The 25,455-nt window shown below is 46.6% G+C and overlaps 1 protein-coding gene across 1 annotated transcript in view; it reads right to left on the bottom strand.

Annotated features, from left to right (window-relative positions):
- Positions 1-25,455, bottom strand: part of cmtm8b (CKLF-like MARVEL transmembrane domain containing 8b) — a 57,470-nt gene that overhangs the window by 25,094 nt on the left and 6,921 nt on the right. The gene's annotated exons all lie outside the window — the stretch shown is intronic.

Below are 25,455 nucleotides of genomic sequence, written 5' to 3'. Positions count from 1 at the left end.
TTTGATCCTCATCAACCTTCTTTCTTTTGTAGAAATGAGATGGTTGTTGCATCTGAGTCTCTCCGCATACCCACCAACTGAAGCCTGCAGAAAGAAACAAAGGTAAGTACACTTTTAATAACACTTTGCACTTACCTCAGATACTCACCTCTCCACTCTTGCACCCATCATTTATCTTCACAGCACACTTTTGCACCCCCCCCAACCCCCGCAGACCCAGTACTCGCCTCGCTGACCTGGCGGGTTTCGGAGCCTTCGGGAAGCCCGCACTTGTGAGGGCAAAAAGGGGATAATCCTATTTTCTGCCTGTTAACTACCTGTTAACTGTCTGTTAACAGGCAGTTAATAGGCTTTACTCTCTGCCCGCCTCCAAGGAGACGGGACCAGACGCGGGACGGCTACCTGCCTCCTGGCAAGATGGCATGGAGGTGGGTTGGGAGCGGGTTGGACACCCGCCCCCCAATTCTGCCATTTTCCCAGCAGTCCTGCTTCCATACCCGCCTCCCCAGGGCTGGCAAAATCGCCCCCTTAGTGTGCAAAAAATGTTGAAACCTAAACGTGCATGAACAAGTCTAACTAATGGGGCATGCCATGAGATGCCCCGCTCCAGAAAAATCTGGTTATTGTTGTTGCCTCATGATCATGTAAGTGGATCTAGGATAATTCCAGTTTCATTCTAGATTCACCAACCCCATTCTGCAATGATCACAGTTCTGGGAGAATTCAATATGCAGGAACTCCACATTCATTGCTCAGTCAATATTAAACATGATCACACCAGAAGCTGGAAGCATTTGGGTTAACAAAGGACAGCATCAACATAAAAAGGATGTACAAGGTGAACAGAGGGATTCAGCAACAAACAAAAGGGCAGGAGCAACAGTTGACTAGATAACGGTTGCCATGGTGAAAGGTTAATGCATTGAATTGTTTTTTAATTTAGGAAAACACTCACACGAATTAGGGAACTGCCTGGAGGCACATCTTCTCTATTCAATATTCTAGTCAATCTCCCCTTTTTAACTATTTCTAATTTATTTAAATGTACAAATATTGTAAAATTGATGAAACTTGTAAAAAGTTATGGAAATTCGACTAATAAAGTTATTGAAATACATTTTACAGATCACTAACCCTGAAGAATCACTTTTACAATAGCATACAGGCCTTAAAGGACATTGTGTTCAAAAGTTCTGTTTACAAACTCAAAGCTTTAACAATGGTCAACAGTGTGGCTGTAAGAACACTTTGGTCAGTTAACCTCGGCCCCTATTATATTTTTATATATTTTTTATCCACACCTTTGGTTTGTGCCTTTTCCTTTCCCCCCCCCCACATGGCAGCTGTCTCTCATTCTGCCAGTGCATTTCACACTTCATCTAGAGCCATCTTTTGTCTCTTTACTTGTCCTATTACCATCTCGTCTCATCTTGAATATCTCTTAATGTCTCTTCACCTCTCAGACCTTCCCTTTTGTTCTTTCATCCCCTCCCCCATTTCCCAGCCCCCAAACTGGCCTTTTAATCTGTTTCATTTCCTGCTTTTTTCTCAGTTCTGAAGAAGGGTTTCGACCTGAAACGTTAACTCTGTTTCTCTCTCCATGGATGTTGCCTGGCCTGCTGAGTTTTTCCAGCATTTTCTTTTGTTACTTTGGTCAGTTACCCACTTTAACCCTTGGGTAATCAATACAAGCTTACCTTTTTTGAAATAAATTGGCCAAATTGGAAGTAACACGATACCTACAAATAATAGAGCTCCTTTGTGGGATTTGGCTTTGTGCAAATTCCCAATTTGTAGATTTTCCAATGGCACCAAAGTCAGTGGAAATTACTGCCTATTTAACTTCTGCTGTTTTGAGCTTCATGTGGGGGAGCGGATCCCAGGAGCAGACCGTACATTACTTGTAAAGTCAGTATATAAATCATAGGTGCTTTATCCAGAAGTTTACTGTACAGGAGGGTGCAGTGCCTCTGCGAACTAGTAGCAAGAACAGTTATCAGCACGAACGCATATTGAGGACATTTTATTACAATTAACATGTCAGCTTGGCTCAGTTGATAGGGACTCTCACATGAGTCAGCAGGTTGTGGGTTCAAGCCCCATGATCTGAACACATAACCTAGGCTGACAGTTCAGCGCAGTACTGAGAAACTGTTGCACTGTTGGAGAAGCTGTCCTTCAACAGCTTGATTGATGTAACAGTGAATTATTAAGGATGATGTCTAGTAGGTAAAGTACTTTTTAATGGCTCGCCCTAATCTGTTCCCATTTATCAGCATTTATTGCATATATCCCCTGTTGAAACAAACAAGTACAACTACAGAACCATTAACTTGAAATAAATACGAGTTTCTTTTATCACAATACTGTTCAATTTTTTAGCAAGGCATTGGTAGTGCCTAAGCATTGTTTCAATAAATGAATGATCTGGCATCCACTGAACATTCTTCTCTGCTTCTTCCTACTATATCAGAGGAACCGTGGTCAGTGCTAAAGAGGAGGGGCAACAGCGTGGGGTCAGAGTGGTGGAAATAGCCATAGCAGCGAGGCAAGTAGAGGGAGCATCAAAGTCAGTGTCACAAAATATATAACAGAGTTATTTCCCCTGCTCCCCCTGAGTACCTTCAGCTCCCTTCTAACAAACACTCCCCTTAAACAAAATAAAGTTGGCCCTGGGAATAAATGCACCCTAACTGTAATCCTAGTTTTAAAACTAAACCTAACCCTAGCTGTAAGTCCAACTTTAACCTTAACATCAACTTTCCCCAGCACTAACTCAGGAAGATTTTATTACAGGACAGATCTGAAGTGAGCAGATGTATTTTTCAGCACTGAAGGTGAGCTAGATGATTTTGGTGGTGCAGGACCAGGACCAAGGTCAATGGGGCCACAAATAAAGCCAACAGGGGAAGAAGAATATGCAGGCGAGCAGTAACAAGATTAGTGGAAGAAGCAAAAAAAAAGTGCAGCAAGAAAGCAGGCCAGGCAGCAAGGCAGGTGGGCTCAGCAGCAAGACAGGAGGGTTTGGCATGGGCAACAAAAAGACAGGAGGGTTTGGCATGGGCAACAAAAAGACAGGAGGGTTTGGCATGGGCAACAAAAAGACAGGAGGGTTTGGCATGGGCAACAAAAAGACAGGAGGGTTTGCCAGGAAAAACCTGGTAAAAAGAGATGAAATTACTTATAGTAGTAACAACTGAAAATCACTCCCCTGCAAGTGTACACCAGTACACAAGGGGTCAGCCGTGGCTCAGTGGGAACACTCTCGCCTCTGGGTCAGGAAAGTCATGGGTTCAAGTCCCACTCCAGTGACTTGAACCTATAATCTAGAGATTAATGAGAGCCAGAACCATCAGTGACAATAGAATTCGAATATAGTCTCAACTCACCTTAACCTCTCTTTTTCATGCAATAAAAGGCTGATGGAAAGTATAGCTTCATAATATTATATAATGAGTCAACAGGGTAACACTAGCAACTTCTCTGTAGGTCTTTAGTTGGTAAACCTTTTACTGCATTTGGCAAACATGGCAATGCAATGACAGAAGTGGTGTTGAAATTGGTCACGGTTCTGCTTGAGCTTCTTCTGTTCACTGATACTCGCTCCTTCTGTTTTGAAAGTATATTGTTGATACTTTCTATACTGGACTGGAAGCATCACCAATCATCACTACAGTGCCAGAGAGCCAAAGGAATACACTCTCCAAAATGGAGGTATAATCCTTCAATCTTAATATTTATCTAACACATAAATTAAATGTTCATTTATCAAGTGTTTGCTAAACCAAAATTTAAAAGACATAGGGCTAGATTTTCAGTTGCTTGCGCCAGCAGTTAGCGCCTTAAGAGAAGTGATTTTCGGGCGCTATTCGTGTAGCGCCCGGGCGCAGCGCAGTTTGCGCCCCGCCCCAAATTAAGTTGCCCGTTAGCACCGGCGCAAAGTTTAGCGGCCGCCCGGATGCGCGCGCAGAAAATGACGTCACATCCTCGTGCAACGCCCTTTGGCCGCCCCGAATCCAAACTTCAGTCGGACCGCCCCATTGTGCGGCTGGCGTCCAGAGCGTTTGTAAAATGGAACGCAACACAACCTGGGGAGCGCAAATTAAAGGGCACTCCTCCTGCACTATAAACGGCAGTCTGCATGTGTTGTCCACCACCGCCACCACCTCCACCTCCTCCTCCTCCTCCTCATGCACCCTTCCCCTTTAAGAGCTCACTGGCACCAGTGTCTGCCGTGCGCTGCGCCCGAGCTCGGGCGCTGCGCTCTGCACCGCCGGCTTAGCGCCTAAAGATAGTAGTGGAACGCCTCTTTTAGCGCTCCACCAACCTCTTAGGGCGAAGCCACTGAATTTCTGGCAACGGGGCGCTACTTTGGGGCGGGCGCTAACTTCGGGCGGGCGCTAAGGTTAGCGCCCCAAAACTGTCTATACTGAAAATCTAGCCCATAGAAACATACATAGAAGATAGGAGCAGGAGTAGGCCATTCGGCCCCTCGAGCCTGCTCTGCCATTCAATAAGATCATGGCTGATCATCCAAATTCAGTACCCTGTCCCTGCCTTCTCTCCATATCCCTTGATCCCTTTAGCCTTAAGAAATATATCCAACTCCTTCTTGAATATATTTAATGAATTGGCCTCTACTGCCCTCTTTGGCAGAGAATTCCACAGGTTCACCACTCTCTGGGTGAAGAAATTCCTCCTCATCTCTGTCTTAAATGGCTTACCCCTTATCCTTAGCCTGTGACCCCTGGTTCTGGACTCCCTGGCCATCGGGAACATCCTTCCTGCATCTAGTCTGTCTAGTCCTGTTAGAATTTTATAAGTTTCGATGAGATCCCCTCTCATTCTTCTAAAATGAATAAATCCTCTCTCGCACAGACACACACGTCCCCCCACCCCCCTCACTCACGGACCTCTTCCACATTTATGGAAGGTGTTAGAATTTAGAATCAGTTGTTTGTGGGATTTTTTTGATATCTAACATGTTGTCTTGCATAAAGAAAAGGCACTCCCAATCAGTCGGGAATGAGATGATTAATAAGGCATATTTATTTAATTTAAACATCTTTCTAGTGGCAGAGGTGCTACCTAAATGGCCAGGCTTTGGTTTCGTAACAACAATCACTAGATTGAAATCCTGCACATCTTTCCTATTAATTTGGCTTAATGATTAAATAGACAGCAAAAGGCACACAGCTGTGATGGAAAAATACTGCTTAGCAACTGGACATTAATGAACCTGCTTGAGTGTAATAGTCCAGTTCAGTGCTGGTTTCAGGTCAAACCAACTGTTAAGATTGCTAAAGAGCAGCAATTTTAGCTCATTGTGCTCTCAATCATTCCTCATTATTGGATCCGCATGGCATTTACTGGAAACTGTGTACATTGTCTCCATGCTTTGTACATTAGTCAGTGCTGACAAGGAAGATTTACACAATACGACTTTTGTAACTGGATGAAAATGCACATGGAACCACTATAGTGTTTGCCAGATAGTTTAGTGAATTTATCACTGAATAGCTAACTCAAACCGACCAGTCAGGCCCCATGTCTGATTCCCAGTATGTGCTGAGTTAACTGATCTGAGTAAGGGCTCCACAATTTGCCTCACCTCCTCTGGGTTAGGGAGTGGAGAAAAGGATAGGGCTCAACTGAAATGTGCAAGGTAGTTAAACAGTGCCAGGGCTCACACATATGAATAATGGACAGTTGGGTGAGGTACCAGAGATAAGCCAGGGAGCTGTATCCCAGCAAGGAGATACAGCAAAGGCTATGGGCCCCCCAACAGCATCCCGGCTGTCGTGCTCCAGAACTAGCTGCATTTCTAGCCAAGTTGTTCCATTACAGCTACAACACTGGCATCTATCCGACAATGTGGAAAACTGCCCAGGTATGTCCTGTCCACAAAAAGCAGAACAAATCCAATCCGGCCAATTACTGCCCCATCAGTCTACTCTCAATCATCAGCAAAGTGATGGAAGGTGTCATCGACAGTGCTATCAATCGGCACTTACTCAGCAATAACCTGCTCACAGATGCCCAGTTTAGGTTCTGCCAAGACCACTCGGCTCCCGACCTCATTACAGCCTTGGTCCAAAAAAGGAGCTGAATTCCAGAGGTGAGGTGAGAGTGACTGCCCTTGAAATCAAGGGAGCATTTGACCGAGTGTGGCATCAAGGAGCTCTAGTAAAACTGAAGTCAATGGGAATCGGGGGGAAAACTCTCCACTGGCTGGAGTCATACCTAGCACAAAGGAAGATGGTTGTGGTGGTTGGAGGTCAATCATCACAGCCCCAGGACATCGCTGCAGGAATTCCTCATGGCAGTGTCCTAGGTCCAACCATCTTCAGCTGCTTCATCAATGACCTTCCCTCCAACATAAGGTCAGAAATGGGGATGTTCGCTAATGACTGCACAGTGTTCAGTGCCATTCACAACTCCTCAGATAATGAAGCAGTCCATGACCGCATGTAACAAGACCTGAATGACGTTCAGGCTTGGGCTGATAAGTGGCAGGTAACATTCGCGCCACACAAGTGCCAGGCAATTACTATCTCCAACAAGCGAGAGTCTAACCACCGCCCCTTGACATTCAACGGCATTACCATCGCCGAATCCCCCACCATCAACATCCTGGGGGTCACCATTGACCAGAAACCTAAGTGGAACAGCCACATACATACTGTGGCAACAAGAGCAGGTCAGAGACTGGGTATTCTGTGGCGAGTGTCTCACCTCCTGACTCCCCAAAGCCTTTCCACTAACTACAAGGCACAAGTAAGGAGTGTGCTGGAATACTCTCCACTTGCCTGGATGAGTGCAGCTCCAACACTCAAGAAGCTCGACATCATCCAAGACAAAGCAGCCCGCTTGATTGTTTAAGGTGGTGGATGGGGTGCCATTCACTCCCTCCACCACCAGCGTACCGTGGCTGCAGTGTGTACCAGCTACAAGGTGCACTGTAGCAACTCACCAAGGCTTCTTCGGCAGCACATCCCAAACCCGCAAACTCTTCCACCTAGAAGGACAAGGGCAGCAGGCACATGGGAACCCCACCACCTCCAAGTTCCCCTCCAAGCCACACACCATCCTGACTTAGAAGTATATCGCCGATCCTTCATCGTCGCTGGGTCAAAATCCTGGAACTCCCTCCCTAACAGCACTGTGGGAGTACCTTCACCACACGGACTGCAGCGGTTCAAGAAAGCGGCTCACCACCACCTTCTCAAGGGCAATTAGGGATAGGCAATAAATGTTGACCTTACCAGCGACGCCCACATCCCCTGAAAGAATAAAAAAAAGTTAACATTTTCAGGACAGAATAGGGGAGAAAATTGGCAAGAAAAGATAATAAAACTACACTAATGAATAAAAAGAGGCTGCTCAATAGAGAGTGGATCCTTTTTTGTTGACTCATAATACTTCACGTTTGAATCTTATTTATTTTATTAACTTTCTTCTCACTCTTCCCTCCTTGCATGCCACTCATCGCCATGAGACCTCCCTCAGCAGACTCCGAGATGATCATTAGCTATGCCAATCTATGATCAGTCAACAATTTGAGAGTGAGGAGTTCATTCATACGGAGTTCTCACATTCGGTATTCTAATGAACAAACAACTGGCGCAGGGGAAAAATGAAGCATCATTCCCTGGTTTGGAGGAACTCTGCAAGCCCACTCATCTTCTCAATGTTTCAATGGCAAGTAAAGGAAGTTTAGGCTTAAGCCTTTTCATCCCTAAATACTGCTCTTTTCTTAATACGGTAAATTTAAAATGCCTTAAGCAAAGTTATGTCTCCTCTCCTGATGGCTCAGCTGCTTTGCCCAGTGAGTAACTGAACCATACAAAATCAGGAAGGTCCCAGTTTAAGTTAGCTGGTCTCAGCCAGGGTGATGGCTCCAATTGCCATCAGCAGCCCTGGGGAAGGGTGGGAAAAATTGACTAGAATTCCCACTGCTAATCACTATCCGGGAGATTGACTTGTGCTGGAAAGTGGGCATCAGATACACACAGTCACAATGGGCTGCCCACACAAGCAGAAAATCATGCAAGGTGAAGTACAGGGAGGGGTAGAAAGAGAGGGGGTTATAAAAGACAACACAGGGCTCATTGTTGGTTATGTACCAAAATCAGCTCAGACCCACATACATATTTGCATTCACCCTGAGCCTTTAGTAGGCACTTAATAAACCTGTGTTTCCTTCCATACAGTTTTCAATTTAGTTTGGGTGTGTATTCCCGTTCATATGTTACTCCTCCTTGCCCTCCTCGGCCTTTTCACGGAGCTCAACATGGTCAATGCTCCATGGACAATGCTCCATGGTCCACCTCCATGCACCTTGTTGGTTCCTTGATCCTACTTTTCTCATTGCAACTAACACATCTCCTGCAATGGCTTCTCCTCTCTTCCACGGTCACCTCGGATGTACCTGAAGGTTCCATCCTTGGCTACCTCCTTTTCCTGCCCCTGAGCATCATAGAAACATAGAAGATAGGAGCAGGAGTAGGCCATTCGGCCCTTCGAGCCTGCTCCGCCATTCAATGAGATCATGGCTGATCATCCAAATTCAGTACCCTGTCCCTGCCTTCTCCCCATATCCCTTGATCCCTTTAGCCTTAAGAAATATATCCAACTCCTTCTTGAATATATTTAATGAATTGGCCTCCACCGCCCTCTGTGGCAGAGAATTCCACAGGTTCACCACTCTCTGGGTGAAGAAATTCCTCCTCATCTCAGTCCTAAATGGCTTACCCCTTATCCTTAAGACTGTGACCCCTGGCTCTGGACTCCCCTGCCATCGGGAACATCTTTCCTGCATCTAGTCTGTCTAGTCCTGTTAGAATTTTATAAGTTTCAATGAGATCCCCTCTCATTCTTCTAAACTCCAGCGAATATAAGCCCAATCGATCCAATCTCTCCTCATACGTCATTCCTGCCATCCCAGGTATCGGTCTGGTGAATCTTCGCTGCACTCTCTCCATGGCAAGAACATCCTTGGTGATGAACATAATGTTTGGCAAGGTGCTCCATTTCCCAGTACTGAAAGATCTCAAGATAATTAGGTTTTATTTCTAGTGCTATGAGCATTAATTTGGCACTGTAGTAGAAATATTACAATGTTACCTAATTTGCCACTAGCAAGCTGTCAAATTTAAATCCTACTAAAGGGGCCCAGAATAACTGAATACTTCAAGAAAGGAGGGGAGAAAAGAGAGAAAATTGCAACAAACTACTTTAAACATTTTGTTCAGGAAATCCAAAAGCCAAAGCACATATACTAAAATTTATTGTGAACTGTACTTTATATGAATATATTGAAATTCTTGTTACAAATGGCCAGTGTGAATAGAAATGTGAAAGTAAAATATTAGATATTGGGAACATTTTGCATTTTGTTTTGAAAAGAATCTAAGTTACGATGCAGTAATACCACACTGTGGGAAAAGGCTTTGGCCCAGAATTTGCTGATAATGGCGTCTGAACAATGCACGCTGTTATTACTGTGCAAATTGGCCAGCAACTTGTGGCGAGGAAGAGATAGCCCGTGAATTGCAAATCGCCACAAGTTGCTGAATAATTAGCGCCGCTCCGCCATTAACTTTGTGAAAACAGCATCTCGCCCTTAACCTCCCTGTGATTTTCATGATGTTGCTGCATTAGCACATTAATTGCCCATTAAACTCGCCACAAAATATTAAGCCTAGTGATTAACAGCGTAAATGCCCGTTTAATTACCTGATAATTTTTAATGACTGCCAATCAATCTCTTGCCCAGAAAGTGAACAATTAAAAGTGTGGAGTCTCATTCCTTCAGGTTGTGAATTATTTTTGGAGATTTTGGTGGAGTGCTGAAAATCGACAAGAGGGCAGAACTGGAGGAGCACAGAGATCTCGGAGCGTTGTAGAGCTGGAGGAGATTGCAGAGATAGGGAGAGACGAGGCAATGGAGGGATTTGAAAACAAGAATGAACATCTTAAAATCGAGGTTTTAAAAACCAGGGTTCAGACTCATAGCTCTTCTCTGCACTGCCTCCAGCAGTTGATTGTCTCCCTCGTGTCTTGGGTCACCAGAATTGGTGCAGTGGTAAAGCAGCGGTCTGACCAGATAACTGTCCAGTGTGATCACTGCTTCCTCTGCCTTGTATTCCACTGACTTGGCGATGGAGTTCAACATCATATTGGCTTTGTTAATTGCTACTTGGTTGGACAAGTTGAGCCTTAAGTCTACTAAGACTCCTATGTCTTATTCAACTTCATCCTTAAGTTAGTGCAGCCCTACTCATGGAGTGCCCTCAGCAAGGACTGAAACTGGTCTGTACAGCTCAGGTGCCCATGGCCTGCTCCACCTGAGTTGTCAGTGGAAGATTTCTCTCATTTTCAATACTAGTATGAGAAGCTTGACACGTTGGTACTTGTGCAGGCTGACAACCTGGCACTTTGTAAATAAAATAATCAGACATTCCCCAAAACTGGATTTCTAATGGGCTCGAACAACCAAGGATCATAGCAAAATCAGGGATCATAAACCAAAACTACGGGCCATAAATATAAGATAGTCACTAATAAATCCAATAGGGAATTCAAGAGAAACATCTTTACCAGAGAGTGATTAGAATATGGAACTTGTTAGCACAAGAAGTAGTTGAGGCGCAGAGCATAGATGCATTTAAGGGGAAGTTAGTAAAGTACATGAGGGAGAAAGGAATAGAAGGATATGCTGATAGGGTTAGATGAAGTAGGGTGGTAGGCTCATGTGGAGCATAAATACCAGCATAGACCAGTTGGGCCGAATGGCCTGTTTCTGTATTGTAAAATTCTATGTAATTCAAAGTAATTTTTAAAATGTCAAATTTTAAAACCTTACTTTTCCTTTCTATGTTTCTTCTCTCTTAATCCAATCTTTATTTCCCTCTCTTTATTTCCCTTTCTGTACCTGATTGGACACTGAATTCACCCACTCTAATTCACCCTCCTGCTTAGTCCTTCCTCTGTTTATTTCTCAATCCTTTAATCTCATTGGTTAAGGAGATAGACTGTTTGTCCCATTGTTCACCAGGGTCCCAGATGCCCTGTTGCCCTCGATCCCCCATTATCAGCTGGCACATCCAGCAACTTTGTGGGCAAATATTTTTGAGCTGAATGCTGCAGGAACAAGTCTAACTAACAGGGCATGCTGTGAAATGCCCCACTCCAGCAGATTCTGGGCCATTATTTAGCATGAGTCAGTGCTCCAACAGGTTAAAGAGCCCTTTGACCAGTCCACCTGTATTTAAATGATGAATCTATTCGAATGACAGAACAGTAGAAATTATGTGTAACCATGAAGGTCTGTTTTAATAACAGTGTCAGTTAGAAGGTCAAGTACAATTAACTAAGATCTATGGAAGCAGAGATGCTATCTTAAAAAGTAGGAATTAACCAACTGGTACAGATTAGTCTATGAGCTTGGAAGTAATGCCAACAGAGCAACCTTTTCTTAAAAACATTAATTTTTCCAATAAGTAACCCCACCCATAATTGTTCAGTCCACATGGAGTTATACCCTGCTCTATATCCTCCTCCCAGAATGTCACTATTTACCTTTGTTGCCAGCTGCCAGGAACATCAGGTACTACTCAAGACTGACTCTCCCCTCTAATTTCCCCTCCTCCCTGTAAGGCAGCACCAGAGCTTGCACTCAGCAGGTCTCAAATCAGGAACTGAGGGGAATGAAAAGCAGATTTATTAAAAAAAACAGGGAGAAATAATATGGCTTCTAAAATTCTGAAAATTAAACCGATTGAGACCTGGGTCCTTGGTCAAACCTTTAGTCACAGCCCAAGTCAAAATATTCAAAAAGGTGAGAGCTCACTACCTCACACATCTGTTATTCAAGTTAAAAACTTTTCATATATCCTGGCCAGAGACCAGAAGACATCTGGAAGCATTAACAATATTGTTCTGGAATGATCTGTCAGCCCACTCCTGAACTTGGCACAAAGATCCGCCAGAGACGTTTGGATTCTGAGCCTGGCATGTAAAGGTCATCATCAGCTTCTCCACAAGAGGAAGATGCTATCCTTTCAGTAGGTAACAGAAAAATTCAGCCTTACCCAGTAGAATCTGTTCAGGTACCTCAAATGATGTACTTGCTCCAAGTAAATGCCCAGAATAACTCTTCTTCCCCCTGCACCCCCCAGCCCTTAGCTAGAGCTACACACCCCTAGCCCTGTACACTACACTCAGCTCCACATCAACAAACTCCACAGTAAGTCTAAAGGGAGACCTAAGCCACCAATAAGGGAGAGAATGGAGGAAAATATGGAAACAAACCCTCATTACTACCACTTTAATGGACAAGGACAAACTCAAACACCAAATTTACACGTTACTTTCCTCACTGCTGGAGGAACACTGAAGGACGCAGCCTGACTGGAATAGTCCGGGTTTCATATCAAAAGTTATGTTTTGCTCCATCCTATTCTGCCAAGTTAGTGCTGGAAAAATTGACGTGATTTGCAATCACCTGGCAGGAACATCACTGGCTAAATCCTGCCAAAACTCACAGTCCAAGCCCATACTGAGATGAAAATTACACCAACAGGATTTCATGCTAGAATTAGTTTGGAGACACTGGATACTAAATCCAGCAGAACACAGGCTGTGTTTATCATTAGATAACCAGAGGTAAACATGCTGCATACTGCAGTGCCTATATCACTGCTCTCCACATTACCCACGTACTGTGGATTATGTACACTATGGACACCCAGCAGAGCTGCAGCTGAAGGACTATAACTGGCAGCATTGGGAGGTAGGAGGGGAAGAATTTTTTTTTTTTTTTTTTAAATCGCAATCAAGATTCCTATTCCCTATTGCTATTCTGTGTCTCAGGCTGGAAAGTGCACGAGTGGATGTCAATGTTGGCTGCGATGTCCTACATAGATTGCACAGCACAGAAACAGGCCATTCGGCCCACCTGGTCCATGCCAGTGTTTATGCTCCACACAAGCCTCCTCCCACTCCTCTTCATCTAATCCTATCTGCATAACCCTCTGTGATAAAACCATTTGCTGATACTCCCTGTTCAAAGTCAAATATTAAGAATGGCTACTTGGGCAAGGTACTGGACAGCTGCTCGCTCCTGCACAACTGTACCCCAGCTGCAGCCAGTACCTTCAGAAGAGGGAAAGAGGTGACAACGTGGCAAAAGAAATCACTGTGTTGCAGGAATAGGTACGGGAGACACATGTGAGAACAATGACCATAGTTTTGTGAAGCAATTAGAAAATACTACAGATCCATAAAATATTATTAACCTGTAGAAAAGTAATATGCATTTCATTGTAGGAGATAATCTATCTGAATAGATGATGTGTCCAAGACCATGCAAAAATACTGGAAAACATAAACAGTGTCCCTCAAACAGCAGTAACTAGACTTCGCTTTTTTATTTTTTCCTGACTTCAATTCCAAAAATTGGGTGCAATCAGCTATGAGCAAATACATGTTTTTCAAGAGAAAAATAGCTCTTCAATCCACCAACCCAACTTTTCGGATGGCTACTTGGAGACAAGGGTTATCCCCTGAAAAAGTGGCAAATGACATCGAGGAGGAGGCCATCAACCCAAGCTGAGGAGCACTACAATCTGAAATAACAACAGAAAACGCTGGAAAAACTCAGCAGGCCAGGCAGCATCCGTGGAGAGAGAAACAGAGTTAACGTTTCAGGTCGAAGACCTTTCGTCAGAACTGGAAAAAAGCAGGAAATGGAAAGCAAGTGTAGGGGCTGGGAAAAGGGGGAGGGGATGAAAGAACAAAAGGGAAGGTCAGTGATAGGATAGAAGACAAACGGAAATTCCGTCAAAGAGAAGAGCAGAACCTCTTCAAGGTGGGCATTCCCAGAAGAGAGGTGGCAGTGAATGTAAGCCACATTTCCACCAGATGCATCATAGAGTAAACCATCGGCTTGCTCAAAATGCAATTCAGATGCCTGGGCAGATATGCACCAGCCAGGGTGTCCAGAATCATCGATGTCTGCTGTGCCCTGCACAACATCGCACAGCAGCTTGGCTTAGCACTGCCAGAGGAACAAGCGGCTCAGTGCACAGCCTCCTCGAAAGAGGAGGAGGAGGAGGCAGCAGCAGATGAGGGACGCCTTACGGGGTCAGATGTGCTAAATCCACCAGCACACAAGCACATTGCTGACTGTGAGGCAAGGGGTACACTCATCCATGCCAGATTCGCGTAATTTTACGCATCAACCACATATGGCTGGCACATGGAAATGAATGTCTGGCCGACCTTCTTAACACACCATACAGCATCTGTATAATAAACTGTAGTTTCCTATCACTCTCACCACCATCATTATAGATGAAAGGCGTCATGACCCCTCACTGTGCAACTTCCATTTCTGAGCACACATAGGCCAACTTTTTGAATCTTTGCCATTGCTTTTCTTTAATACATTTATAAACACGATGACAAACGTTTGTATCATATGAAAACACCCAAGTGACTACCCTTGTGACTATTTGTGTTGACTTTCTCTTACGTGTGCTTCTACGTGGTGCTTCCCCTGTGGCTTCAGCAGATGTAGAGGCACCTTGCTCACTTCTATGCTGCACCTACTTGGATGCCTTTGGCAGGCATCCTCTGGGTTTGGGAGCCTGGGAGGGCTCCGCAACAGTCTGCTCCTCCTGCGGCTGTGCAGGGGTTGAGACGGCCATCTCAGTTGGGTGAGGAATATGGGGCTCTGACCGAGGGCTCCGCAGTAGCATGGGAGTGTGAGCGCTTGAAGAGGAGCCCACACTTCCTTGTTGTCGACCAGCAACATCCCTCTCATGGGTCACCCGCACTTCACTGCTAACAAGCGGCTGGAGAGCACCTTGCTGCACATCAGTGGGGCCATGAGGACCCATCTCTGTACTGACGGTCCTCATAATGGGGATGTCCATGTACCTCTCCTCAATAGATGCCCATCTATCCTCCACAGCAGACTATCTATTTAGAAGAGTCACCATGCTCATTTGAGTCTGGCGATTTATGTCCTCCATGGAGGTTGCCATCCTTTCCATGGCAGCACCTACATTCGCCATTGAGTGCACCACCACATTGCTCATGTTTGAGATGGACTCCTCCATTCTCTGCACACTTGCAGTTACCGTGGATGCAAACCCTGTCCCCAGAGGCGCAGTGTCTACATGTAGCAGAGCAGAGCTAGGAGCGCCCTGCGACCTCCGATGAGGACTCTCCACTACTGTCACTGTCTCCACCATCTGCTGATGCTCACTTGTGAGCTGTGATACACCAGGTGACAAAATTACTCTATGTCGCGAAGGACCCACCGAGGTGTGCGTCTCTGCGCTGGGTGCGCTGATTTCTGGTGACGCTGCTCCCTCAGAGGCTGCAGGTTCCTCTGAGGAGTCATCCGGCTCTTCCTCCTGGACAGTGGGGAGGGCGGCTCTCGTTGGTCCTGTGGGGGAGAAAAGGCATGAGTTAGACATGTGATATTTAGGTAGCAGACACATCCCATTGTGCAGATGATCAGAAGTCAATCTATATGAACATCAGAAGCCATATCAGTCACTCATGAAATCAAAATGAGAGGGTTGCAAATCTAATCTGCCACCAGCTTGCTCGACCCATCTCTCCGTCCCCCACTTCCAGCTCCTCTGCACCTCAGACGATGTCGAGAGCAGCCTCCTCAGCGTTTGTTAAAGTCGCCAGGGATGGTGGTCCTCCTCCTGTCCTCCCTCTTATTGTGGGCTCTCTTTTCCTGCAATGAGGGACACAAGTGGAGTTTCAGAGAGATTGATGGAGTGAGTGTGAAGAATCCATAACATAGAAGCTTAGAGTGAGACAAAGATGGAGTGAGGTGCCAAGACCAAGGTGCCTCACTGTGCGTTGTTAGTTGTTGTCATTGCATAACAGTGAGAGCGAGTGTGAGGGGTGCATAGTAGGATGGTGAAGTGATTCAGTACAGAGAGAGAGATAGGTAAGGGTGCAAGGGAAGTAAGGGTAAGGTGGGATGTGGAGGAGTAGGTTGACAATGCAGAGTGCTGGTAATGAGAACAGATGGGAAGCAGATTGAAGGTAAGTGTGATGTGATACTCACTTTTGCTGAGCATAGCAGATCATTAAACCGTTTTCGGCACTGCACCCAGGTGTGTGAACACAAAGACCTGGCGCTAACCTCCTCAAATTTGCAGCCAGGCTGCCTTTGTCTGCTGAGGAGACTTCCTCCAGCCATCGGGAGGGAACAGAACATCCCTGCGCCCTCTTACTCCCTCCATAAGAGCATGGAGGGAGTCATCATCAAATCGAGGAGCAGCCTCGGATCTTGCAGCAGTCATTTTCAAAAGACTCGTTTTCAGGAGCAGCATAAAGGTTATGAAATGCAAAGGCTACATGGGCCCCGTAAAAGCTCCTGAATTGAAGACGTCAGCAGAGGCGAGCAGCACATCCGAACCCACTGATTGGGCCGAGTAGCACACATCACGGGCTTAATAAGCCCAGTTAAATTAAAATAGTTATCTCGGAGCAGCTGAAGCCAGCAGCAGGACCGGAAGCCACCGTCCAGTCAACCAGACTCCAACCCGCTGTAGGATTCGCAAAATTGGATTTTATATTAATAAGGGTCAAATGGCTGAAGAGGCCGTGATTTTAAAGACTGTTTTAAAAGAAGCCCAGAAAAAGGGGCATACAAAATGGCCACCATACCATGTGACCAGCTTATTGGGACACTTTAAAATGGTTCCTGCGCAACCTCAGACAGATTTGTGGATTCAACCCACAGTAAGTTCTGGAAGCCGTTCCTGAGAGAACGAAACCAGACCCACAGGTATGCATATGGATTAGATGCAGATCTAGTCAAGATCGGCCAGGAGACAGAGGCCATCAAAATGTTGCCCCAGACAAAAGGGGACAATTTCATATTCATGAGAACAGCACCCAGGACTAGATAACGAGATCAGCAGGCCATTAAAAACAATGGAGGTAATTTCAAACCAGAGATGGGCCTGTTACCAGCCGTTTAAGACATTTTAAAATATAATGGCTACCCCACTGTGCTCGCAGCCCGCCAAAATTAAAACAAAGACTAACCTGATTTTGGGCGGGAAGTGAAGCCTCTGGAAGAAAGATATATCTGGGAGACTTTTTCAGCAAAAAAGCACTCGGAGCAAGCTTGGACAGTCACAAGGAGAGTCGAGCTGGAACACAGCTTGCAGTTGACACACTGGACACAGCAGCAAGCTCTTGGGACAGTCAGACACGCCGGGTTGGAGAGCTGGAAACACGCAGCTTGAATCCGGACACCCAGAAGGAGCAGTCAATCGCAGGAGGAAGAAGAGAGCCAACATCAAGAAGGCCGTCTCGAAACCGGCGTTCCGCCCCGGGGAAGCACATCGGGAGATCATTGACCGTCCCCGGGCCATTGCCGGAACGAGAGGCCACCGACCCAGCTTGGGAGAAGAGAAAAAAATAAAACCCCAAGCGAAGAAACCTTCCAGCCACCCCGGCTCGGGAGAAGAGAGGAAAGGAAACTGAAGAAGCGATGGGAGCCAGCCCAAGGCTCCTCTAACCAGGGTCGAGCCGACGATCCTCGACCCCGCCGACATCCAGGCCCGCCGGTGTCCAGCCGCCCCCGACCCCCACCTCAGGAGAGCGGTGTGGCGCAGCTTGCAGGAGCTCCATGATCCACGTGGAGACGAGATGCCTGAAAGGACCAAACACAGACTCGATTTCAAAACCTTGCACTTCCTAGTGGGATTGGTGAGCATGTTTCTGGCCCTTCACAATCAGATCTAGATAGGTTTAATAAGGGGGTGGATTTAAGGGTACAATTAACATGAGTTGTTGTCCCTCGATGTTCTGTGTGCTTCCTTATTTCATGATGATCTTTGTAGAGTATAAGATGCCTGTATTTGCTTTAGTTAGTACTGTGTCGTTATGATTTGTTTGTGTGTTTTTTTCCCTCCCATGTACTCCCTCACCTGCTTGCATTTGATTTGATAATTTTCCTTATGCAATAAAATTTCATTTTGTTTCATCAAACTTGGTCTACACGAGTTTTCTCTACATTGTAGTTTCTGCGCCTAAGTCCAGAGTATAGAATCTAAGGGACGAGTGGGTCGAACCACTCAAGGTTTACTGTGCAAGAGAGAGAGGCCTCTAGAGAGAGAAACCTCAGGGAAACCTCTCGAGGAAAACCCCTTACACCGCCTCCGCTGGGAATATCGCAGCCTATGTGTTACCTGCTCAGTGCCTGCTTATAATGGTTGTGGCCTCTGAAATGGATGAAGTGGTGCGACAAGCAGATGGAACCTCAATGGAAGAAAAATCTGGTGGGTTCCATTACTGGTGTGGGATCCTCCCCGCCAGATCTCCCTCTCTGTGCTCCGCCCAGGCGCTGCTTGATGCCTAGGCGCTAAAGACAACAATTTACCCCAATGACTCATCTGTGGAAAATATAAAAGCTGATATTTAAACACACATTCACAGTGGAATCAGAGACGAACACCCAGACACTATTTTGTAGCTAACTCAGAAATGCAGCTGCAGTGTAACAGTGAACTACTGTACAATAACTATTGCATTACGGACTTACAGGAATGCTGCTGTATTTACAACTATTCAAAGTGCTTTTTAACTAGTTTTACTGTAATGACAGATTACATAGAAGGCAAGACGGCAATGTAAACTTACCAGACACCCGAGACTCTGAGTGGGTGTTTCAACTTCAGGTTCAATTTTAAGAATCCTGGTTAACGTTTCAGGTCTGGGACCCTTCATCAGAACTGGAAAAAGCTGGAGATGTAACAGATATTAAGCAGGTGCAGAGACAGGGGGTAGGGTTTGGGGGGAGGAAGGAAGTGAAAGAACATACTGTGCTTATGTAAGAGGCAGGAAAGATAAAGGGCTGGATTTTGTCAATGGGGACGTGATGGAGGCGGGACTCCCACTTTTTGGGTTGTAGTCCCGCCTCCATCGACTTGTGGCCAACCCACGCTATTTTCCCTTGATTGACCTTGTTAAGCCCACCTGCGGGCTCAGCAGGCCAATTAAGGGACACCTGGTTACGTCAGTGATTGACATTTCATCTGTCAAGAGCTTTTGACAGATGAAAAATCAGCGTTTGACAGCTCTGTGAAGCTGTCAAACACTGACAATCTGTCTTCTAACTTGAGTCCTTCTACTCAGACTCAGTTAGAGATCTCTCCAGACCAGAAAGCAGAATGCTGCAGATTATTACATTTCAGCGGCCATTCTGCTTTCTGTGCCGGTGAACTGAGGGACTCCCGAGACCTGAAGGAAGGAAGCCTGCAGGAGAAAGTAAAGGTAAGTAAAACTTATTAAAACACTTTATACACACCTCACACACTTATCTCTGCACACATACACCCATCACTCACCTGCACAACAGACATCTCGACCCCTCCAACTCCTGCAGACCGGCGGTCTGCCTCGCTAACTTGGCGTGGTTCGGAGCCGTCGGGAAGCCCACACTTCAGGGCTAAAAATAGGGATTAGGCAAAAAACTGCCTGTTAATTAGCTGTTAACAGGCAGTTAATTGGCACTAATCCCCTTCCCGCCTCAGGGAGGCGGCTCCCAGCACAGGTCGGATACCCGCCTCCTGGGAGATTGGCACGGAGGCGGGTTGGGGGCAGGATGGGTTTGTGCCCCCCGATTCTGCAATTTTCCCACCACTCCTGCCTCCAAACCCGCCTCCACGGGGCTTGGAAATTCGAGCCCAAAATGTTGCAAATGGGAATGGCAAAATCATACAGCATGAAAAATGGGGGCAGGGATTATTATCTGAAATTGTTGAACTCAATGTTGAGTCCAGAAGGCTGTAAAGTGCCTAATCGAAAGATGAGGTGCTGTTCCTCGAGCTTACGTTGAGCTTCATTGGAACAATGTAATAGGCCGAGGACAGAGAGATCAGGGTGGGAGTGAAGCGGAGAATTAAAGTGACAGGTGACCAGAAGCTCAGGGTCACCCTTATGGACTGAATGGAGGTGTTCCACAAAGCGGTCGCCCAATCTGCGTTTGGTCTCCCCAATGTAGAGGAGACCGCATCGTGAGCAGCGAATACAGTATATTAAATTGCAAGAAGTACAAGTAAATCGCTGCTTCTCCTGGAAGGGGTGTTTGGGGCCCTGGACAGTGAGAAGGGAGGAGGTAAAAGGGCATGTGTTGCATCTCCTGCGCTTGCACGGGAAAGTGCCAGGCGAAGGAGAAGGGCTGTTAGGGGTGATAGAGGAGTGGACCAGGGTGTCGCGGAGAGAGCGGTCCCTTCGGAATGCTGAAAGGGGAGGTGAGGGGAAGATGTGTTTGGTGGTGGGATCACGTTGGAGGTGGCGGAAATGGTGGAGGATGATACGTTGAATGTGGAGGCTGGTGGGGTGAAAGGTGAGGACAAGGGGAACCCTATCGTGGTTCTGGGAGGGAGGGGAAGGGGTGAGAGCGGAAGTGCGGGAAATGGAACGGACATGGTCAAGGGCCGCGTCAACCACAGTAGAGGGGAATCCTCGGTTGAGGAAAAAGGAAGACCTGTCGGAAGCACTGGTATGGAAGGTAGCATCGTCAGAACAGAAGCAGTGAAGACAGAGAAACTGGGAGAATGGAATAGAGTCCTTACAGGAAGCGGGGTGGGAGGAAGTGTAGTCCAGGTAGCTGTGGGAGTCAGTGGGCTTGTAGTGGATGTTTGTCGAAAGCCGATCGCCAGAAATGGAGACAGAGAAGTCAAGGAAGGGAAGGGTCAGAGATGGACCATATATGAAGGTGAGGGAAGGGTGGAAATTGGAAGTAAAGTGAATGAACTTTTCTAGTTCAGGGCGAGAGCAGGAAACGGCACCGATACAGTCATCGATGTACCAGAAAAAGAGGTGAGGGAGGGGACCCGACTAGGACTGGAACAAAGAATGTTCCACATATCCCATGAACAGGCAGGCATAGCTAGGGCCCATGCGGGTTCCCATAGCAACACCTTTAATTTGGAGGAAATGAGTGGAGTCAGAGGAGAAGTTGTTCAATGTGAGAACAAGTTCAGCCAGGCGGAGGAGGGTGGTGGTGGATGGGGACTGGTTGGGCCTCTGATCAAGGAAGAAGCGGAGCGCCCTCAGGCCATCCTGGTGGGGGATGGAGGTGTAGGGGGATTGTACGTCCATGGTGAAAAGGAGACGTTTGGGGCCAGGAAACTGGAAACTGTTAAAGTTACGGAGGGCGTCGGAAGAGTCGCGAATGTAGGTGGGAAGAGACTGGACAAGGGGAGAAAAAATAGAGTTGAGATAGGAAGAGATAAGTTCTGTGGAGTAAGAACAGGCTGAAACAATGGGTCTACCAGGGCAGTCCTGTTTGTGGATCTTGGGAAGGAGGTAGAAGCGGGCTGTGTGGGGTTGGGGACTATGAGGTTGGCAGCCATGGAGGGAAGATCTCCAGAGGAGATGAGGTCAGTGACAGTCTTGGAAACAGTGGCTTGATGTTTGCAAGTGGGGTCATGGTCCAGGCAGAGGTAGGAGGAGGTGTTGGAGAGTTGGCATTCAGCTTCCACACGGTAGAGGTCGGTTCGCCAAACAACAACAGCACCACCCTTGTCAGCAGGTTTAATGATAATGTTAGGGTTGGATCGGAGAGAACGGAGTGCTGCAAGTTCAGAGGGAGGTATGTTGGAGTGAGAGAGGGGAGCAGAGAAATTGAGACGGCCTACGTCACGTCGGAAGTTAGCAATGAAAAGATCTAGAGAGGGTAAAAGGCCAGAGGGAGGGGTCCAAGTAGAACGAGAATTTAGAAAGCGGGAGAAAGGGTCAGCTGTGCGGGGGGGAAGACTCCTGGCCAAAGAAGTGGGCACGGAGACGAAGGCGACGGAAAAAGAGCTCAGCATCGTGCCGAGCTTGAAAGTCATTGAGGTGGGGGCGTAATGGGATGAAGCTCAGGCCTTTGCTGAGGACTGATCGCTCGGGGTCAGAGAGGGGAAGGTCAGAGGGGATAGTGAAAACACGGCAGGGGGTGAGATTGGAAGAAGGGATGGGATCGGAGGAAATCAGGGGATGAGATTGGAAGAAGGGATGGGATCAGAGGAAAGCGGGGGGTGAGATTGGAAGAAGGGATGGGATCAGAGGAAAGCGGGGGGTGAGATTGGAAGAAGGGATGGGATCAGAGGAAGGCAGGGGGTGAGATTCTGCTTAATGGCCCAGAAATTCGGATCGGAGGCTTCCTGAGGGTGCAAGCCCCCGACCTGCACTTACCTAGCGTGCCTGCCGTTGTGTTGTGGGCCCGCATGGGATTCCGATCCTGGGCCTCCTCCAGCTGCCGGCGCACAGTGCTTGCGTATCCCAGGGGCGCAGTTAGTTCGAAGCATCCCCTGGGATCACATGGGCCATGGAGAGCCAATCGTAGCAGGGAATCTCCATTCATAAATTTGGCAGGAAGACCTGTCAAATCTATGAATAGAGATCGGCCCCAAAACCTAACTAAAACTGCAAATAATTTTTTTTTTTTTAATCATCACTTATAAATCTCATCATTCATCAAGAAACTACTCATGAAATAACGCTGGATGGCCAGCTGGTGGCGCCGTCCAAGGAGTATAAATACTCGGGCGTCGGCAGCTTTCCAGGGACATTTTGTAAGACAAGGAACTAGTGAAGTACAACTAGACCTCCATGTTCTGAAAAAAGTTGATTAAAGCCTTGCTTTATGCTCAAACCAAGTGCGTAGTGAGTTTTATTACGTCAATTTAATCAACTATCGACTGCATGCTTTGGGTGATTCGGGAACAGCCAGCTACGACTCGAACCGTAGAAGGGAACTCAGACAAGTAATCGATCCATCATGGAGAAACTACTCAGACCCGCCCGTCTCGACCTGGACCTGAATTCACTTACAGCCGCTAAGGTATGGAAGCATTGGTATCGTACCTTTAGCAACTTCCTTGAGGAGTGTGGTGAGAATGTTCCTAACAAGTTATGAATGCTTGCTAATTATGTATCCCCTCATGTGTTTGATTATATCGAAGACTGTGTAGAGTATGATGCCGCTATCCAAATATTACAGCAGCTATATGTCAAGTCCCCAAATGAAATTTTTGCTCGGCGTCTACTGGCCACAACTCGACAACAACCCGGGGAATCACTTGACAAATTCCTTCAGAAACTTCGCAGGCTCAGCAAGGATTGTAATCTTAAAGCTGTTACAGCTGAGCAGTACCACAGAATTCATGATTCCTTTATTAATTGGGATTGCGTCTCCCTTCATACGTCAGCATCTGTTGGAGAATAAAACCTTCAAGTTACAGGCTGCCTATGACCAGGCATGTTCTCTGGAATTAGCAAAGAGGAATGCAGACACCTATCTTGCACCACGTGCACGGGCTGCTGCTATCAATTTTTAGTGACTCTTTCGATAGGCCTCGGGCGGAAGCCCTCATGGATGACGACTCCAACCCGGCTGATGACAACTCCGCCCTAGCGGCATCTTGGCAATCTGGAAGGAAGTTTATCTTCTGTGGAGGCGCGTTCCATTATGGGAAATTTTGTCCTGCTCTTAACGCGACCTGCAATCATTGCAGCAAAAAAGGTCACTTTTCTAAGGTATGCCAGTCAAGAGCCGCTGTTAGTAAGAAAGGCCACTTTTCTAAGGTATACCGGTTGAGAGCTCCTGTTAGTTTTCACAGAATCACAGAATCCCCACAGTGCAGATAGAGGCCATTTCGGCCCATCGAGCCTGCACCGACACATATCCCACCCTATCCCCGTAACCCCACGTATTTAACCCCTAACACTAAGGGTCAATTTATCATAGCCAAATCAACGTAACCCGCACATCTTTGGACTATCTATAAAACTGCTCCTCCCCCAAGAGCCACTACTAAGGTTACAGCTGCAATCTATAAAACTGCTCCTCCCCCAAGAATCACTACTAAGGTTACATCTATCAGGGGTAAAACTGCCACTCCTCCCATCACAGCTGTTTTTCCCCAAAGTCTGTCCCATGCAGCCACGAAGGTTTCGGTAAATGGACACATTTTGAGTGCACTAATCGACTCATGCAGCTCTGACAGCTTCATTCGTGAGCGGGCTGTCAGTAAGTTAAAACTGCGTATTTACACCTCGGACAGGGAAATTGCAATGGCTCTGACGACACTGACCACCAATTCTTCCGGCTTTTGTCTTGTCGACCTTATTCTCAATGGCCGCACTTATTTCTCCACCCGTCTTGGGGTGCTCAAGAACCTATGCAGTGATGTGTTCCTGGGACAGGATTTCCAGAAACAACACAAAAGACTCACTTTCGAGTTTGGAGGGTCAAAGCCGGAGCTTACTATTTCCAAAGTACCATTTTGTGCGCTTTCGGCGGCTTCGCTCGACGAACCCTCCTTGTTTGCCAATCTTTCCCCCCGATGTAAGCCCATAGTCACTAAATCACGACGTTTCAGCCAAGATGATCGATCCTTTATTGAGACAGAAATCTCTCACCTTCTAGCTGACGGTATCATTGAGCCATGTTCATCTTCCTGGTGGGCTCAAGCCATCGTTGTTAAAAATCCTCTGAAGCAACACAAGAAATGTCTTTGCATCGATTACTCACAAACTATTAACCAGTATACCGAACTGGATGCCTACCCACTACCACGCATCGATGACATGGTCAATAACCTTGCCAACAAGGTATTTTCAACTTTTGATTTAAAGAGTGCATATCATCAAGTGACGTTAAAGGACTCTGACAAGAAGTATACGGCCTTTGAGGCCAATGGTCGGCTTTACCAGTTTTGTCGCCTTCCATTTGGGGTCACCAATGGGGTGGCCGTCTTTCAACGGGCAATGGATAGCCTAGTCAAACAGGAGAGCTTAACGGACACTTTTCCATATCTGGATAATATCACCATTGCTGGTCATGACCAGAAGGAGCATGATGCCAACCTCCAGAAATTTTTTGACGTTCTCCATTGTCGCAACTTAACCTTAAATGAATCCAAATCTGTGAAATCAGTACCATCAGTCAACATCCTTGGCTACTGAGGGGCAACGGTGTCATCAAACCGGATGCGGAGTGACTTCGTCCGCTTCAGGAGCTCTCTCCCCGTACGAATCTCGGCTCTCTTCGTCGGGCACTCGGCATGTTCGCCTATTATGTGAAGTGGATACCCCACTTCTCCGACAAGATCCAGCCCCTGCTTCACGCAAAGTCATTTCCATTAGAGGCAACGGCTATTTCAGCTTTCAACCTCCTCAAGCGACAACTGGAAAAATCCACGCTTCGTTCCATTGCTGAAAATCTTCCTTTTGTGGTCGAGTGTGATGCATCGGATGTGGCGATCTCTGCTACCTTGAATCAAGGTGGTCGACCCGTTGCATTTCTGTCCAGAACTTTACAGGGTAGCGAGCTCCATTATCCTCCTGTTGAAAAGGAGGCTACGGCCATCATTGAAGCGGTACGTAAATGGAGTCATTTTCTTGCTCGTT

Source organism: Somniosus microcephalus, chromosome 5, assembly GCF_052327205.1.
Source record: "Somniosus microcephalus isolate GS21.2 chromosome 5, FLI_Smic_1.0, whole genome shotgun sequence".
NCBI classification, from domain to species: domain Eukaryota; kingdom Metazoa; phylum Chordata; class Chondrichthyes; order Squaliformes; family Somniosidae; genus Somniosus; species Somniosus microcephalus.
This window is presented reverse-complemented; position numbering and strand designations above follow the sequence as displayed.